Source organism: Dermacentor silvarum, chromosome 1 (genome assembly GCF_013339745.2).
Source record: "Dermacentor silvarum isolate Dsil-2018 chromosome 1, BIME_Dsil_1.4, whole genome shotgun sequence".
NCBI classification, from domain to species: Eukaryota; Metazoa; Arthropoda; class Arachnida; order Ixodida; family Ixodidae; genus Dermacentor; species Dermacentor silvarum.
Genome location: NC_051154.1, coordinates 89,205,971 through 89,219,313, shown reverse-complemented (window position 1 = coordinate 89,219,313; position 13,343 = coordinate 89,205,971).

Here is a 13,343-nt window from a genome sequence, read left to right as displayed (position 1 = left end):
TCTACACGCGGACACGATCCTACGAAAACCTAGCCTTTAACAGCTTCACTGTAAAATCAGCGTTTACTACCTGCAGGACTCTGGAATTAAAACGTTATGCTCGTCTCGCAACACTATGTTCGATGAAGATGTAGCAGATGACGCGTTAACCGGTTCCAGAATTGGTTAGGATTATGCCGGAACATGTGTACAGTAAGAGAATAAAATGAGCGCTTAGTCATAGCCTCAAAAGAATTAAACAGTCTTTTTTGTATTTGTTCCAAGCATACTGGGCATTTAATAGTTTTTCGTACCGAAATTGACGCTTCCTTTTCTCTTTAAGACGCCTCAATGTAACGCTGAAACGTTGAACCACTGGGAGGTTGGTGATACGCTGATCTTGATGGTGAGAACATGGTTTTGAATCAGTTGTTACGTGTAAGTCCCCTGTGCGCAGAAGTATCAGACGGCAGCTATCGAAGTCATATAGTAAGCGTCTGTTCAGTGGAACCAAAAGCGTAGCTTGTGCTATCAATTCTTACTTTAAGAACGAAGCTTCAAGGATTTCCGCTGTGCTTAGCCAAATTCTGTGACATTTTTGTGTCGACGATAACTGTTTGATGAAAAAGTCTTCGGTAGGAACGCTGTTCACCGGAGCTCATTGGCGGATGCACATTGCATCCAATCCGAGCTCAAGCAAACACCATTTTAACCATGCATCCAACAAGCTCCCACCTGCACTCCTGCCTGTTTGTCCTATAGGACGAAAAGGCAGGTGTAGAAGGCAGCTATAGAAAATGGCACAAACAGGCAAGTGTTTAAACGATTGGACTAGAGAACATACAACATCTTTAGAAGGCACCCCTGCAAGACATCTCGCATTTCTCCACTACAGTTGTCATTGCACCGTACAATTCACGACATCAAAATTTTAAAAAAAGTAAACGTGCTAAATTTTAGATGTCATGCCAATAGACGGAACCGGTCAGCAATGCATCAGACCACCATCAATTCTACTAACAGAAAAAGACAAAGGCTACCTGCGCAAAACCAGTCTGTCAGGTAATGAAAAAGGACTATAGGCGTGATAAGCAAAAATGGGACTGTGTGGGTTGTTTTCTGTTGTATATCGAAGCAATTATTAAGCGTTCAGTTGCTAGTACAGCAGCGGGTTGTGCGTCTTCTTCCATGCTGTCCATGTCAGTGTTTTCTGCTGGAAACCTTTATTGAATTTTTTGGTGACACTGTGATTGGAACCCCACAATTCCGCACCTTGTGATAACAAATGTTCTTCAAAGGGGCAATATAGAGCAAATATATTTGAGCTATATCAGTAAATTACCCTTCTAAATTACTAAGAACCATGACAGGAGTGTTTCTGCCAGGAAGGACGCAAAAACGAAAGACGGCTGGCGACGACGCCTTGAAGTTCCCGCACCAGGTCTCCAGGTCGTCGTGACGTCATAGATTTTGACGGTGTCTGCACCAGCCTAGTTAAATTTCTACCGGTAAAGGGGGACTACGTTGCATTCTAGAAGAGCCAAAGACTGAACTTAGCGAGTTTCAAGAACACTTACTGAGCCGCGACGGCCCAAGTACGAAAAACTGCTTTCAAATCTGTGACGTCAAAATGACAAACTGGTATTGAGGCTTCGGCGCAAAATTAATATATATATATATATATATATATATATATATATATAGAAACTTGTAGTTTATAGTAGTAATAATCAACCCATCACTGGGAAATTAACTAAATTAGAGTTTTGAAAGAACACTTTATCAGACTCATTGATATCGTGCTCTTTTTTAAAGTCCTTTTAAAGTGGATTGTTTTATTATTGTTTGCTCTGAAGCAACCGATTATGTTAGTGCGTTCCTTGTCTCTTGGCTGTAATAAAGTGTCAAGGTTTGAAATACAAATGTCACGATAACTAATTTTTAAGCTGTCCCCGTATCTCTCCTTCATTGTCCTTCAAACGCTAAAAATACACGATTTGAGCTCTAGCTTCGGAGTTATCAATTTTGGTTGTCAAATTAGCCACCAGCTTAGTACCCTGCTCAGTTAGTACTCTGCTCAGCACTTCATCAACTTGTGATTTCGTGGACGCAATCGAGGAACAAACACCTCCGATTTCGCCCACTCTCTTTTTAATTTCATCTAACGTTTTTCACCTTGTGACAAATTGGAGTAGATAGATTTAATTTAACAATGTTGCTTGCCTGGCGTGAACCTAATTTAGTGTTGGCATAATTTCGCAGGACGTATGTGTTGGGGTATCTCGAGTGCTCGGGCAAGGGCTTTCTTCAGTGTCACACTGCTAGTAGTAGAAGCTTTAGAATGACATGACTACGATCAGAAATTACAGCATGCAAGACTGTTCTCTCAGCAGCACTACCAAATTTTTTATCTCCGCAAAAGTCAAGTAAACTTAATCAGTCAGTCAGTCAAATAACTTTATTTAAAGGCCCTGCGTTTGTGGGACGGGCAAATGGTCCCGCCTAGGTGACGGCCAGGAGCTCAACCTAATGAGCAGCAAATTTATTTATTTATTTTGACAGATATTTCCGGCCACACCTGAGGGTGAAGGCATGGTGTACATACGAAGAAAAAAAGTGCAGCCCAGATTTACAGAACAAAACAATGAAAAATAAATGCAAGGACAGATAACAATAATTGTAGCATTAAAGAAATGCAGAAAAAAATCTTTAAAGTGTGATATTTGTCAAAACTGGCGGCAAAGCATTCTACTGATGTCCCGCTCGCATAAAAAAAAAGAATACTTGAAAACAGCGATATTTGCGATAAAACTCGCGAATTAAGTATTCATGTAAGGCAGATAGTCGGGGCTAGTTTGTATTTAGACAAATACATGTTACAGCACATAAAAATTGACAGTCACTTAAGTATCCGTACGTGATTTGAATACGAAAGCATTCTGATGTGTTACGTGTTATGACGTTACACGTGACATGACGCCATACATTAATTAATTAAATTGTGGGGTTTTACGTGCCAAAATCACGATCTGATTATGAAGCACGCCGTAGGGGGGGGGGGGGACTCCGGAAATTTGGAGCACCTAGGGTTCTTTAACGTGCACATAAATCTAAGCACACGGGTGTTTTCGCATTTCGACCCCGTCGAAATGCGGCCGCCGTGACCGGGATTTGATCCCACTACCTCGTGCTCAGCAAGCCAACACCATAGCCACTGAGCAACCACGGCGGGTGACGTCAAACATGAGCATCTCGGAATCAATTTCACCTCCAATTATAACGTGACCATGGTGTGTGAGGTCCTACATTGTCACGTGTTCTTCACAACTCTACCTTAATCCACCTCGCTCTAATTTGTACCAACCTTAAGCCACCTTAATCCACCTTAATCCACTTTAATAGACCTTCATCCACATTATTCTACATTGCTCTAATTTATACCAACCTTAATTCCCCTTAATCTACGTTGCTCTAATTTGCATCAAGCTTAATCCACGTTGATCTAATTTGTACCAAACTTAATCCCCCTGATCCACTTTAATTCACTTCAATCCACCTTAATCCACTTTAATTCACCTTCATTCACATTACTTCACCTTAATTCACTTTACTCCACCTTAAGTCGCCTTACTCTAACTTGTTCTAACATTAATTCATTGTAATTAACTTTAATCCATTTGAATTACCCATCATCATCATCATCATCATCACCACCACCCTAAATTTATGTCCACTGCAGGACGAAGGCCTCTCCCTGCGATCTCCAATTACTCCTGTCTTGCGCTAGCTGATTCCAACTTGCGCCTGCGAATTTCCTAACTTCATCATTCCACCGAGTTTTCTGCCGTCCTCGACTGCGCTTCCTTTTTTTTTCTGCGCCTCCCTTCTCTTGATATCCATTCTGTAACCCTAATGGTTCACCGGTTATCCATCCTACGCATTACATGGGCTGCCCAGCACCACTTTTTCCGCTTAATGTCAACTAGAATATCGGCTATCTCCGTTTGTTCTCTGATCCACACCGCTCTCTTCCTGTCTATTAACGTTAGGTCTAACATTTTTCATTCCATCGCTCTTTGTATGGTCCTTAACTTGTTCTCGAGCTTCTTTGTTAATCTCCAAGTTTCTGCCCAATATGTTAGCAGCGGTAGAATGCAATGATTGTACACTTTTCTTTTCAACGACACTGGTAATCTCCCAGTCAGGATTTGGTAATGCCATGCCGTATGCACTCCAGCCCAATTTTTTTCTTCTATAAATTTCTTTCTCATGATCAGGGTCCCCTGTGAGTAATTGACCTAGATAAACGTACTCCTTTACAGATTCTAGAGGCATAATTACTACTAATTCACGTTGTTATATTATCTTCTGTACTACTGCTGACGTCGTACAAGACGCTGATGACGTTACAAGATGTGAGGATTTTTGGTACCACTCGTTGGCTACAACGCCGGCTTTTCTGCCTTATTGGACATATTGGGGGCGAGCTCCACCACTGGAAAAGCTGGCGCCACCATCGGCGTGACGTGGTATGAGGGATCACGTGGGCACAGCGACCGCGTCGTCTGCTTCGGAAGCGCCGAAGCCACCTGAAAACGAAAGTTTAGTTCCACCTTCGCTACGGTTTTGATTAAGTGGGGATGCTTTCCCGCTTCGAGTGCCTGCTTGGCAGCACTTGAAAGCACTATATAGGTAGCGGCTGCCTTTGAAGGCGTCCGACATGGTAGGCTATTGCTCGGTACCGCAGTGTCGGACGCGCACGCAACGGAGCCCGTTGTCAGCCTTTACACGCACCCGAAGTCCAAGAAGCTGCATGTAGCTTGGATTGCGAAACGTAGAAACGGCAAGCAGCCATCGGCTACAACTCGGGTGTGTAGCAAGCACTTCCGCGGGGAAGATTACTGCTACGGCGTTGGGGCTGCGATGTTCGGTGAGTAGCAGAAAGCGTGCAGTGAGAAGCTCGCCCACGCGCGCTGCCCGGTTAATGTCATGAAGATTTGGTCTATATGAACTTGTTGATGCTGCATACTGGCATGTTCACAAGAATGGTATAGTAAGGGTAAGAAGCACATTCAAAAAAGGCATGGCATATGCTCTTGTTTGTGTTAGCACAAAACAATGAATGTACTGGATTAACAAAAAGAAGCAGCGGGAAATTCCTCACTGAGAACACCGATAAACATACAGTGCGACGCAACTTGAGGGATAACGATATCGAAACGTTCAAGAATTTAAAGAAAAGAAAAAAAAATAAATGATTGAATCGCCGCGATGGCACATCACGAGTCGCCGAGTAGTGTCGAAGTTCCTAGTTATAACGAAATTATTTTTGAACAGCTCTGATAGCGTCCACGCAACAATGGTTGCAACAATGGTCAGGTGACCATACGATCATGTGCGTATCCTGGGTCCTCTGGGCACGAAGGCCATATCGCCCGCAACGAAGTCCGAAGCTTCACCCTCTTCAAGTGCTAAAGGAGCAGCTAGTGTCCCTGTATATGCATGCTCCCGCAGGTAGCATAAATAGGAACACTAGGAGCAGCTACCGGTGCGCAAACTGGTGCAATGATTGGACACCGGGCACCGGTCGATGCTCTCCACCACTGCTTCTGCTTTAGGACTGCAAACATGTCTCGACGAATGAGCGTTGCTTTTACGTCATGTGCCAGAACAGCCAGGTAGAGGCAGCGCTACCCTGATCTAACGGAAGAGAAGCAAGAACGTATAGCTCGCGAACGCGCTAACAAGAAGCCACTATAAAATGGCTCTCTCCACGGCCTAAACTCCTCCTTGAGGGAGTTTGGGCCGTATTTTTTTTCCTGGGCAGCTCTTTTCAATTTTAATGCGACAGCGTTAAGGGCCCCGTGTCGCAGAAAATCGGGTGTCGATGTCGGCGTCGGCGGCGTTGTCTGTTAGAGAAAATTATATTTAGGTATATATGTATGTGCCACGCCTTGCTATATTACATGCGGTATATGTGGGTTATATTGTCACACCGTTGTATAACTAAAGTTGCTCCTACCTTGTCTTACATTCTTGACAATGTTAATCCTCGGAATTTTGAGAATGACAGCCCACAAACAAGTGTCATGAAACAAAACACCAACAGCGCATGCCTTTTATGTTAAATCTTCTCAGACTGAAATATTAAAACGGTGAAACAATAAGAGAAACCTGAAAATGATGCAATTTTTTTGGAGCGGCTATGCACTATCTCCGGCATTGGCCCATGCAACAGGCCGCGTTTCTGCCAGAAAGCTCGTCTTCGTGCATAGCGCTCGCCGCCTGTGTTTCCCGGTAAACATTACGGTTACATATGCTGCAGTTGCCGGGAAGCATGAGAAGCAGTCATGGATCTTTGAATGCTTCAGCTCCTAAAGGCGAAGCTTAAGCGTCCTCCAAGTTTTTTTTTTTTTTTACGCGCTGGAACATGTATTCGTCTAAATATTCATGTTTGTGTGGCGTCTCACCATTCTAATAAATTCAGTATAACCTTACAAGTCTTGCCCAATTTAAAAGTGTATTAAATTATGGAAAAAACTATTGTTTTACTTTTCGTCCAGTAAACAGGTTTAGCCATCCTCTGAGCAGGGATACAATATTACCGAAGTTTTTCGGTCACAGAAAATGTGTATAAGAGGTAACGCTTTCTTTTAATACTCTGTGAAATATAGACAAGTGCCAGCGAATGAGAGTCCTATACAATAGCCGCATGCTCAGGTATTGGTCGAGTCAACCAAGCCACAAGGCTTCAATGTTACGATATAGTGAATACGCTGTATACACGGTAACATTTATAAGGATTCACATTTGCACATTCTATAAGCAATTGGGGGCTTTTTATCATAAATAATGGTAATAACTGTCTTTTAATGTTGTCAATAATTTTCGTCAGACTTGAAAGTGAACCACTCGCGATGAGCCAGTGGCGCATCGATGGCAAGACGACCCCAATGAGGTAGGGATCATGCAAGCGGCGCTAGCTAAAACTTGTTTTATCAGGAACTTGTTTTAGCAGCCTCCTCCGCAATCCAGGCTTGGGAGCTGTTCATACGCACGCCGAGTGTGTGTATGTATGAAAGCTACATAATACAGGCATGCAAGAGGCGCCTGGCGCGTCATCTGCCACAGCGGATTGCAGCGAGACACGAAATAAAATCATCGCTTCCCAAGAAAACAGCTGAGGCCATGTTTTCTTTATATTCAAAAAGAAAACAGTGCCTCAGCTTTTGTTTTGTTGTATTTGCCAGTGTGCAGCCGATGGTGTGCCCGCTTTCAAAAGTGAGGGGGAAAATGGCGTTCCACCCCCCCCCCCCTCCCCCAACCAAGGAATAAAAGCGGCAGACATAAGGCGAAGCGACGCAATAACATTAATTTGCCCCACCGCGTAAACAATGTTGTCAGCGCAATCCAAACAGGTAAGCGCACTAGTGTTCACCTTTACCGGCAAAAGTCAATAGCGTTGAGTCGTATACATCCTGGGGCACTGGTGTAATAGCAGACTTCATGAACGAGTTACACGCAGACCTATATCGTCGTATCCTATTTCTATCAACGATGAAGCTGCGTCCTATATGTTAAGACACATCGCTTCTTGGCCATCATAGACCGCAACATAAAAGTGTTTTTCCGAGCGTGAACGAAGCCCGCGAATAGACGCAAAGTGCCTCGAGCGGCCAGTCGCACGGCAATTTTGCGTGCATTCACGTGCTTGTTTCACGCTCGGAAAAACTACTTTTATGAAGCACGTATTGTGCAACAGAAAGCTGTATTGGGTGTTTTTAATGTTGTTCTACAATTTCCCATTGACACTTTTCATCTAATTATAATATTTGAGAAGCTTATTGAATAATTAAGACTGATTATATAATTAGACGGAATGAAAAAAAAATAATCTGAGGATCTCTAAGCGACGGCAAGCAACATTACCTTGGTTCTGTCCAGCTACGTGGCATTTGCATATTTTTAAATCTTGGCGCATGATAGTTGGGACACCCTGTATATGCTGCTTGAAATAATAAACATTTGGTTGTTAGCCGGTGCCGTACCCGACGCGGTCTACCCAGTGACTATGGTGTTACGCTGGTGCATGAGCTCGAGGTCGCGAGTTCAATCCCGGCCGCGGCGGCCGCATTCTGATGGGGCGGAAGCAAAAACATTCGTTTACTGTGCATTGGGTGCGCGTTAAAGAACCCCAGGTGGTCAAAGTTAACCAGAGCTCAACTATGTCATTGATTACTTTCCTTAATAAGAGGTCAGTGACCGAAATCCACGCAGCAAATAAATAAAAGTCGCAGCTTCGCCCGAAAGGAGCAGCATCGATTGCGATAGCAAAGTAGTGGACAGCTATACGAAGTAAGGATAGTAGTTTTATCGGCCGTATACACTTCTAAACATAGACATACCAACTAAATTAACAACCATGGTGTCACGCGCGCGTGCACACGCAAGCATCAACACATCTCACTCGATGACCACGGAAACTCGCTGTCAGAACGCTGGACTGAGAAAGCGCTCCTATTCATTCTGTTATTTAAGTGTTGGACTAGTAGTGCTTGTCGTTAATTATGTTTCAGTGTTTTGTTAACGCCCATATGAATTGTATTGTAATGTGTCTAGCCGAAGTGTGCACGTGTAACTGACTTATTTGAAGAATATATTTTGTTGTGTTTTGACAACGCTGGGCTCTGAATCGGTCTTTGGACCACAACCGGCGTTCGCTGGCGCACCAGAGGGCCCCTTACTAATTGTCCTTGCTTTCGCGTTGTTTTTTTTTTTTTTTGGAAGCTGATAAGTCGGCTTTGGAATTTGGCCCGGCGATGGCGCCTCGTTCACGGGGTGTGTGACACTCGGTTTGTTCACGGGGTGTGTGACATACGGTTTGCGGCGACGATTTTATCGCCCTTGGCCTTTATACGGAACCTCATGGCAACGCCGACAGCGACGGCAGAAATGAGCCTGAAGTGTCCATATAATTGTTATCGCAATAAAAGGAAGAAAGGAAAGAAGCAAACTTGGAATCTCCAATCCGTCTTTTTCACCATGGCTGTTGCTGTAACGCTGACTTCTTTTTCCTTTCTTTCTTTTTTTTTTCAGAGCACGAACGTGTGACACCGTTTGACCCGTTTTTATTGGCACCCGCATTCCATACAAAACGTCAATTCGTGTAGCAACGTTGCGCGGCAGGTACGAACACGAACTCGAATGGAGGAGAGTTCCCGAGCGCCATTCTCATTTTGCGAGCGATCGGCTTTTCCAAAAGCGCCGACGGGAGTCCGGTAGCCAAGTTCAGTCGCAGTCTTTAGAATCGGGTTTCGTCGCCGGCACCAGCGGTTAGCGCGAGCATGGCACGTGTGATTCTCCGAGCGTGACACGTACTACGTGCCGACCGCGCAGCGGACCAAGGCGCGGGGCTCAATCCTCAGAAATCGCGCCGTTAGTTGCTATTTTCCACTCGCGACGGGAGTACAGACGCAGAAAATCGCTTCCTTTCCTCCCTTCGTGAGCGGGGTTGGGAGGGGGGAGCTGCTCTTTCCAAGAGGGCGAGGGCTTATTCCACAGAGGCACGCAAAAGCGAGCTCAAATACTGCACTGCGTTTCCTTTCTTTCCTGTATCTTTTTTCTTATTTTTTCTTTCTTTTTAACCTAAGCGGGCGCCTTTCCGGCGCTGCATGAGAAATGAGGGCTGCACATTCTAATTTCTGACACCGGAGCATTCGGTGCATGCCCTGGCGCTCACTTTTTCCGTCCTATCTCGAGGCTTTCTAATGATCTCCGCGGGGTCTCGCGGTGTGCGCAAGCACGTTAAACGAGGGCACCCACTGTCGTTACGAGACAAAACTTGGACACGCTGCATTTGCTGCCTTCTTATTTCCATTTACCGCGGAATTCCCCAAAGCTTACTGGGACAACCTGCGCGTATTTCGGCACTCGTCTCACTACCCAGAATGCATGGACGGTAATCCGGCTCGCTTTTACAGTGGTGCAGAATTTCACCAGAGCTGCGCCAGCTGGTTTTTCGTCATATTGAAGGTACCCGAGCCAACTGCCTATGGGAACCAGCGCTTTTCTAACTGTGGAAAAATAAAGTCACTGGAACCTGGAAAGTACCGCAACCCTTTTCTCTTCGCCGCTGCGCCGCCGATTGGTCAGTTGCCGTCAGGTGATCACTTTCCGCCATAGATGGTCCACTCCGCGCCGGAGCGGCCAAGCAGACAAAGGCATCGCTAGCACACGCTGCGCGTATGAGCCATCGACGAGGTGAGATTTTGCATTTTGTGTAATTTAGGGCATATGCAACTTTCGTAGTTAATAAAACCGAAAGGAAACGCCCGGGTGCTGCGCTTTCGGGTGCAGCAACCACCGGGAGCCCGGGAAAGCGCTTATCGCGATACCAATTAAGCGGAAAGAGCGACAGCGCTGTGCTGTCGCTCTTTCCGAATAATGCACGACAATTTCACTCCCACTAGGTGAACTTGATGATACCGCAAAGCTGAGACTTTGCGGTATCATCGAACTGCGTAAATGCCATAATGTGATCGAAAAGCTTCTTGACGTGACGCGTTTGCTTTGTACCCAGCGGTTTGCCTTGCGCAAACAAAGCGAGGAGATGCTCAGAAATATGCAGAACCGAGCAAAATGCCACTCGAAGAGCATCGGAATGCAGGCGGCCGTGTAAAAAATAACGTAATGTAGTGAGAAAACCACTGCAATAAATATTTATCGACCTGTCAATGTCGAATATTAAAATATACATTTTCTCGTGTGTTGCTGTTTATTACCGCTTAAAACAACGGGAACGCGACCTAGACAACTCTGTTTTAGCATATATTTTCTTCTAGTGCAGTCGGGCACCGTTTATCTTCGTCGAAGTCGATCTGTATCAATCGTTTCGAGCGCGGTAAGTCAGTAGCCATGCACGTTCGAAAGCTATTACATCCACGCTTATAAACGATGCGTGGCAATGCTTGGTACTTATTCAGCCTAAAAATCATCTATGACACATGAGCATCGGGTTCGTTTTGCATTTAGAACAGAGGGCGTGCAGTTGAATGCTTCAATTTCCAAGTACGTGTAACTTATATCGTGTCTAGCTAAGCAAAATACGGTTTTGCTTGCGGATTTCACAGGGTGACATTGCGACAACCATCATGCCGGTCTTCACTGTAGCAAGCCTAGAAAACCCGAAGAAGAACTGCTCGCGTTTTTTGCAGCGCGTCAAATAGCTTCGAGTTAGCTACGAGGGTAAAATAGTCAATGTAAACAAACCCGACATTCACGTAGGCCTGCGACGTATAAAATGCTTAAAGCACTAGTAATGGTGCTTAATTATGGAATTAGGCAATTTAGTATATGACTCGGATGGCTTCCCAACGAGCACAAAACTTATCGGAAAGGAGAACAAACGAAAGGCCGGTCGCTCGAGCGCCCGTCTTTTCGCTGGTCTCGGTGCATGCAATTTGTGCCTGTAAAAATCTTCCGATCGTACTTATCTGTACTGCTTCGCACGCATAGAAGATGCCCCACCTCATTTTCTATGTTAAGGACGATGAAATCTGTCGATTTGCGATAATATAAACCTCTCAAAGCGAAGCTAAAGATAGCTGAGCTGCTGCCGCCCGATAGACGCGTTGGACCAAATCTGGCAACAACAGTGCAGTGTTGCCTGCGCGCACTCCGGCTGTTGCGGTACTTTCCAGGTTCCAGTGACTTTATGGAAAAACGGCCCTCAGCGCCGTAAATGAGAAAGCGCCGCAACTTTCAGACTCCCAAATGAACGCGGGTTCGCAGGGAACACGTTGTTTTTACGTTTTACGAAACTGTAACCTTAGCGAGTTTGGACTCTTTTTCTTTGTCGTTTCTCTCAGTGTGAATATTGAAAACAGTGAAGAGGCTTCGATGATCGAAGACAAATTTCCCTCTGAAAAATACCCTAGAAGTGTCTTGCGCAGAAAACTGCATGAGAGCCATGCATGCAATAGCAGCTGCAAACGTGCACCGCCGAGATCGGGTTGCGGTACGGTTTCGAGACTATCGGCTCACTGTAAGAGCTTTCGATGCAAAATAACTCGAGAAGGGCGAGGATTGCATATAGTAAATTGTCTTCTAGGTTGAGATAACGATACCTGACAACGACGGTTCAGGGTTTCAGCGAAATCCAATTTACGATCGAGTGAAGAATTAAGCTATATAAACGCCGTCGGAATTCAAGTAAGCCATCACCATGATCCATTTATGCACATTCCAGACGCAAATAGCGGCAGTCCTTCGTAAGCAGAGTGACGTTGATTTCCTTGGAGCCACTTATGGTGTCCACGGCGCCGCAATTGAAGGCGCGTCCACGTTAGCGACACGGCAACTCGCCGCACGTCGTTAGCAGTTCGCGGACCGCCGGCCGACGGTGGTCTTGCTGGAAAACGGTGAAATCTCCCGGGGGGGGGGGGGGGGGGGGGGTCACGCAGAGGATCTCTCTGCTAGATCTCCCTGCGGCACAGCGGTGTGGCCATTCAGCGACAGAGGAGTGGTCGCGGCTACGCTCTGGCGTCGCCGGCAGCCTCGCCGTCGCTGATCGCTCGCCACCGATATCGTCGTTAGGCCTTTCACTGTTCACTTCGAATCTAGCTGACGGCGCTTCAGGACGAACGACCGACGCTCCCAAGCAGCAATGTTTTGATAGCTTTGTTGCCGCTTTAACCTCGAAGAAAAGATGCTGATATATGCAATGCGAGCATGAGCACGGCCGAGCCGGTTCGCAGTGCGCCGTCGGTATAGCCATGCACTGCAGCTGAACTTGACTTGCATCGGAACTCTAGTTTAACGTTTTATCATGGACATGTTTTTTTTTTATATATAGAATGAACAATATACACGCGCCACTTTACTCTACCGGTCATCATTTTGCCTGGAATAGAAGCTGCATAACGAATGTTTGTGTCGCCGGTAGCGGCGTCGCGCCGGTGCAGCGTCGATGCGCTGTGTTTCTGCAGTATACAAACACAAAGTGTTCACCGCATATGTTCGCTGTGAGAGTGTATCATTAGCATTCTCATTTGGTGCCTTTTGATTTTGTCACAAGGCACCACGCACCGCTAGAAACCCAGTGGGAATTTACACGCCGTCTGGCCCTAATACTGTTAGCGCCCCCGAAAAAATGCCGGCTGTATATAGGCGATCTTGTACTAAGAACATGCATACATTGTATTTGAAGCATTGCCATTTTCGCTTTCAGTAAAATTAAATGCACACGGATATTATGCCGGAGAAGCTGTTGGAATAGCTGAATATTAAATGGCGTGCGATCTCGCCTGCCTGAATGCGACGTCGCCGTTGCTCATGATCGTAGTTCTCGCGAAAAATAATGGACT